Raw genomic sequence first — 6,758 nt, 5'->3', positions numbered from 1 at the left:
AGCGAAGCACATGTTTTGTTGCGTCGTTGATTAACCATGGACTCTACCATTCCATATGGGTTATTAATTTTATAATAATTTTTCAAAATAATTAAATTTAAAATGTATAATCATTAAATCGTTTTTAAACGCTTGAATGTACCAAATGACTGTTATTTTACTACAGGGATTTTAATTTCATTTATAAAACGCACTGGTAATGTATAAAAGTAGTTTTCAATTGTTGATACGCCACAGCGTATCAAGTGGACTTGGAACGTCTTCCTTGCCGTGTACTGCATTGCCGGCTGGAAGTTTAGGGCCTGTGGTTTTGACATACTCTGTGTTCTATCAAAGTAAAAGTTAGACGCTTGACTCTGGTCCTGTACTCAATGGGCTATGGGATATTTACTGAATTACGATCTCTTAACATATTATCATTATTTCATTCTTTAAATTGCTTTTGCTATCCATTGATTTATTGTCTATAATTTGTTCCAATATAATAGTTGGGAATAACCTTGCATTTAAAATATATTATGGTAGGCCTATATAAAAAATAAGTGTACAATAGGCCTACTATTTGTAGTCCTATTCATAATAAAGTACAGTGACCGCCAATAAATGCTCAACATGTACGATGAATATCAGAGTTTAGTGCAGTAGGCTAAGCTAGGGTGGCATTATTTTTTCCCCATTTATTTTCATTCATTCTCTGTAGGTCATTTTGAAAACAGACATTGGGCCTGGGTATAGAGGAATGGCGTTTTCGGATACGGTAGCCATTTTTTGGCCTAAATTATTGTTGTCCAGCTTCCAAAATGAAAAAAAAATGAAAAAAAAAACACCACTAAATAAAAGTATTGTGTTTAGATCAGATTATCATACAAACATATACAAGCAACTGTTGTACACACACACATTAGATCATGATCACATATGTTCAAGTAATAAACTGTTTACGCTAATTAACTTTAATTTATGTTCTATTGAATGAGCTGTTCTTGTTTGATTTTTAATTTCTGTTTGTCACTTCCTTGTTGTCTTTATTGTAATTAATTTATTTGTATCGTACCAAATCCATTTTCAAATATATATAACAAATATAAAATATAATTGAAATAATAAATACAAGATTTAATTCAGAGACTGATATTTTCTTAGTTTATTCTATGCTTTTCCATGGTAACGTCGAGTCGTTATCACTGGGCGCCGTACAAAGGGTACGGCTATGCATAACTCGGCCCGCAGCAAGATCAATGACCCTTAATATTCAATTTCCATAGCAGCAGAACCGTGGGACTGTTCCTATAAATAGTTCTAGAAAAAGCAGGTACTGGCATTAAATTGCATTTATCCTGTCACTACGAATTTATTCCGTCACTACGAATTTATTCCTCCATGCTCATGGCAACAACATGAGTTTGGCCTGGTTATAACACTTGGCGGCGTACAAAGGGTTTGAGCTATGCATAACTCGGCCGGCAGCAATATCAATGACACGTACACTTTGATTCAGTCTGTATTTCCATAGCAGCAGAGTGTGGGAATGTTCCTATGAATAGTTCTAGAAAAAGCAATATACTGGCATTAAATTGCGTTTATCCTGTCAATATTCATGGCAAAAACATGAGTTTGGCCTGATTATAATACAGTATAAAAGTTTATAGGAAATTTCAGTGGGTTTCGAGTCTTGGTATTCGACATTTCGGTTTTAAATTTTACAGAATAGCTCAATAACAAATGACAGGATATAGTATTAAAATTAATTCATAATAATGAATGAAACTTATGACAAAACATAGAAAAGAGACTTATCGATAAATTACAGTACATCAAAATCACGAGATAAACCGACGCAAACAAGTAGAACAAAAACGTCGGAAAACGAACCCTAATTCGCGAAATGGAATCGTCTAACATTTTTGATCAGTATCTTGAACCACTCGTCGGCAACGCGAAGAGATTATAATCCCCAACCACGCGTTGTAGACGGGTATACACGTTGCTTTATTTTGCGAGGCTCAATTAACACAAAATAAAAAACAGGCAAAACATAACCTCCTGCCAACTTCATTGGCGGAGGTAATGATAAGAAACTACAGTGTCTTTTACTGTTACTTAGTGAAAGCTTTTTTTATATAAAGTCAAGAACTACAACCAAAAAGCAAACCTTGAATAGCTTTTTAACAAAGGAAACTGCAGTCGATATGATATGCTTACAGAGATCCCAAGTCTCCCGAAAATTCGCGGGTTCTCCCGATTTTTGAGGCCGTCTCCCACCCTCCCGATTTTTATTAATATCTCCCGATTTTTTTAAATATCCCGAAAATTTCTTATCTTAAGCCAATATACTATGGCGCTCGCTCAGCCATAAAATGTCATAAACAAGGCCAGGGAGTTGTTATTTAAGTTGTTTATCAAAATAACAACTCCAGGGCAAGGCAGGCCTAGATCCGTGGTGTTTATCCTCCATGTTACGATCTTTTGCATCCAGTGCCGACCTCATTCAATGAGATGGCTGTCAGTTTGAGTAAATAAATTTCAACAAATTAACGAAATCAGAAATCACTTGGGAATGGATGGGGCCCCAAGTTTTCGCCGCGAAGATGGCCTAGGCTGGCTCTATCTGCAACACTGCAGGGTATGTACTCTGTGTGTGTTGTGTTGGGTGGGCGTGTGTGTAGTGGTGGTTGTGACTCTGCGGTATTAGGCCTAGTTACGCAAGTATAGATGGAGCCTAGCGAGGCAGGATTTAATGTTTTTTTCATGGCATTATGTACCAGGTATTATAGGCTAGACATATATAAATGCCGACTTAAAACATGTAGTATGATTTACTAACTAAATTAAAATATATATATATTTTTTAATTTTTCAGTAAAACGTGTGAATCTTGCAAGTTGCAGTTACCTTGCTAGAATTTTATGTTCTTTGATGAGATGTAATAAATCAGCCGTAGCCTCTAACATGCCAATGAACCAAGCAAAGCCTTGTTGACTGCTGCCAAGAACGCTTTACTAGCTAAATGCTAAATAAATAATAATATTTATAAATTTATATTTTAGGCCAAATGCAATGTGTAAACAAATGTAAAATTGTTAAATAAAAGTAAACAAATTGATAAAAATTGTTTGTTTTCGTCATTTTGTGTAATATTTTCATGTTGCACAGCGCGTTGTAAGGCGTCACAGCGCGTCGCTACAGGAGGCGATAGCTTCATGAAAAAAAACTCCCTATTTTTGGTTTTCAAACTTGGGATCTCTGTGCTTAAACATATTTTCAGAAGTTTTCTTTACAGATTTCTTAAATTAACAAACAAGTTATACCTTGTAATCTATGTGTATAGTAATTTAGAATAACAAAAATTAAAGCAAAAAGTTACCTTTGAAATCTTTGTTTCTTGGTTTCCAACAGTCTCTCTACAGTACAGTGTAGTGAGGGACGAGCTCTACAGATGAAGAAGACGCTACTTCGAAGTACTTAGCGAAAGATACTTTTCTCTCAGTCAATGGTGCTTTATATACTTTCTAAAACACCAAAGGTCCAATGATTGCCCTCTGTATATCAGCATAGTTTGATAAACACCCAATACCCTTTGCCGCATTTTGTGGTTTGCGTTTCTTTATTTTAGATGCAGGATCTGGCTTTCTTTACGGCTCGTTGCTTTTCTTCCTTGGACGTTACTTTTTCAAGTCGAATCGATTAGAGTCTTTTGTTTCTGCGAAGTAAAAATTAATTTGTGTTACAGGATACATCCACAAATAAATCACAAGATTACACAAACAATTATATACAGAATTATCTACTCTATGTCCGTATCCCAGAATAATATCTCCTAACTCTTTGCTATTTTTCTATAGTAGGTTTATCATCTGTAAATTTTTCCAGTTGCCAATTCAATCAATTAATAATCAGTCAATTGATTTATTTATTGTAATACACTACACTACAACCGATGAAGTCCCATCGATTAGATGAACACGTAAATGAAAACATATCGTTAGTCAAAAAGTGCCACCAACTGATTTTGGTTTTTATTTAGTTAAACTGTATTTACAGATAATACGGCCTCTGCCTTAAATTTAAAAAAAAAATCAATGTGAATTTTACAGAATATGAGACTCTAAAACCAATTAATTAACCTTTCAATCCCTCAATTGTCTGAGTTCTCTGGACCCCTTTTGACATTTTACCTCAGCCTCAATTTGTTCTTATTGTGTTCTTAATTTTTGGCCAGTTTCAACCTCAATGTTCTTATAAAATGTGTTCTTATAAAATTTTTAAAAAAAAGTGTATTGATGCAGCTAGTTTGATCTGATCTGATCAAAAAACAAGTAAGAACTATTTAATATTTTACTGCCAATTATCAGAATTTATCAATTAAAGAATACCTGATATCATAACAAAATAAATGTGAATGGTAATGCTGTAATCATGAAAGAGACATCAGGAAAAAAAAATTATCTAAACATTTTAGTTCGAGCCGATCTCATATTACTAGTTAAAAGTCTAAATTATGATTGCCCAAATAAATTCAAATTGTGTTCATTGGTTTGTGGAATGTTTTTCAAAGTTGGGAGGGGGAAACATGTAAAATTAATGGGAATATAAATCTGGGTTCATATGTAGGGGGTTGGGGTCAGAATTATTCAACAACAAGTTCTTCAAAATCCAAGGTTTTTCCCCTCTTTAAAACGGTCAGGTAAATTTTTTCATTCTCATTGTCCAGGGGTTCCCCTAGAAAATGTTTACTCCTAGATGGCGAGAATGAGCTTTTCCGACCTCTAATGACTTTAATTTTAAGTTCTTTAAAATTAAAGGTTTTCCCCTCTTAAAAATCGTTGTGTAAATTTTTCTCATTCGTATTACAGTAAATAAGTCTTATGTGTGTATGACATATAGTGACAGTATGCTAATTTTAAGATGGTAAGCCTTGCAAGATAATACAAAGCAATAAAACGTAAGCAACTTAACACAAAATAAAAAACAGGCAAAAACATAACCTCCTGCCAACTTCGTTGGCGGAGGTAATGATAAGAAACTACAGTGTCTTTTACTGTTACTTAGTGAAAGCTTTTTTATGTAAAGTCAATATGATATGCTTGAAACATATTTTCAGAAGTTTTCTTTACAAATTTCTTAAATTAACAAACAAGTTATACCTTGTAATCTATGTGTATAGTAATTTAGAATAAGAAAATTAAAGCAAAAAGTTACCTTTGAAATCTTTGTTTCTTGGTTTCCAACAGTCTCACTACAGTACAGTGTAGTGAGGGACGAGCTCTACAGATGAAGAAGACGCTACTTCGAAGTACTTTGCGAAAGATACTTTTCTCTCAGTCAATGGTGCTTTATATACTTTCTAAAACACCAAATGTCCAATGATTGCCCTCTATATATCTGCATAGTTTGATAAACACCCAATACCCTTTGCCACATTTTGTGGTTTGCGTTTCTTTATTTTAGATGCAGGATCTGGCTTTCTTTACGGCTCGTTGCTTTTCTTCCTTGGACGTTACTTTTTCAAGTCGAATCGATTAGAGTATTGTTTCTGCGAAGTAAAAATTATTTTGCGTTACAGGATACATCCACAAATAAATCACAAGATTACACAAACAATTATATACAGTATTATCTACTCTATGTCCGTATCCCAGAATAATATCTTCTAACTCTTTGCTATTTTACTATAGTAGGTTTATCATCTGTAAATTTTTCATATGTAGGGGGTTGGGGTCAGAATTATTCAACGACAAGTTCTTCAAAATCCAAAGTTTTTCCCCTCTTTAAAACGGTCAGGTAAATTTTTTCATTCTCATTGTCCAGGGGTTCCCCTAGAAAATTTTTACTCCTAGATGGGGAGAATGAGCTTTTCCGACTTCTAATGACTTTAATTTTAAGTTCTTTAAAATTAAAGGTTTTCCCCTCTTAAAAATCGTCGGGTAAATTTTTCTCATTCGTATTACAGTAAATAAGTCTTATGTTTGTATAACATATAGTGACAGTATGCTAATTTTAAGATGGTAAGCCTTGCAAGATAATACAAAGCAATAAAACGTAAGCAACTTAACACAAAATAAAAAACATAACCTCCTGCCAACTTCGTTGACGGAGGTAATGATAAAAAACTACAGTGTCTTTTACTGTTACTTAGTGAAAGATTTTTTATATAAAGTCAAGAGCTACAACCAAAAAGCAAACCTTGAATAGTTTTTAACAAAGGAAACTGTGCAGTCGATATGATATGCTTAAACATATTTCCAGAGGTTTTCTTTACAGATTTCTTAAATTAACAAACAAGTTATACCTTGTAATCTATGTGTATAGTAATTTAGAATAAGAAAATTAAAGCAAAAAGTTACCATTGAAATCTTTGTTTCTTGGTTTCCAACAGTCTCTCTACAGTACAGTGTAGTGAGGGACGAGCTCTACAGATGAAGAAGACGCTACTTCGAAGTACTTAGCGAAAGATACTTTTCTCTCAGTCAATGGTGCTTTATATACTTTCTAAAACACCAAATGTCCAATGATTGCCCTCTGTATATCCGCATAGTTTGATAAACACCCAATACCCTTCGCCGCATTTTGTGGTTTGCGTTCCTTTATTTTAGATGCAGGATCTGGCTTTCTTTACGGCTCGTTGCTTTTCTTCCTTGGACGTTACTTTTTCAAGTCGAATCGATTAGAGTCTTTTGTTTCTGCGAAGTAAAAATTAATTTGTGTTACAGGATACATCCACAAATAAATCACAAGATTACACAAACAATTATATACAG

General features: G+C 33.9%; 1 long non-coding RNA gene across 1 annotated transcript in view; it reads right to left on the bottom strand.

Moving 5' to 3' along the window:
• Window positions 1-6,676, bottom strand: part of LOC117120068 — a 13,187-nt gene extending 6,511 nt beyond the window's left edge. The window contains exons 1-3 of the long non-coding RNA XR_004447286.1: window positions 6,345-6,676; window positions 5,200-5,533; window positions 3,365-3,700 (exon numbers count right to left, since the gene is read on the bottom strand). This is a non-coding gene — a long non-coding RNA (uncharacterized LOC117120068). The remainder of the gene's footprint in view (window positions 1-3,364; window positions 3,701-5,199; window positions 5,534-6,344) is intronic.
• Between the last annotated feature and the right edge of the window lie 82 nt (window positions 6,677-6,758).

The sequence above is a fragment of the Anneissia japonica genome, unplaced genomic scaffold (assembly GCF_011630105.1).
Source record: "Anneissia japonica isolate Jap-2015-1 unplaced genomic scaffold, ASM1163010v1 scaffold287597_len576451_cov177, whole genome shotgun sequence".
NCBI lineage: Eukaryota > Metazoa > Echinodermata > Crinoidea > Comatulida > Comatulidae > Anneissia > Anneissia japonica.
This window is presented reverse-complemented; position numbering and strand designations above follow the sequence as displayed.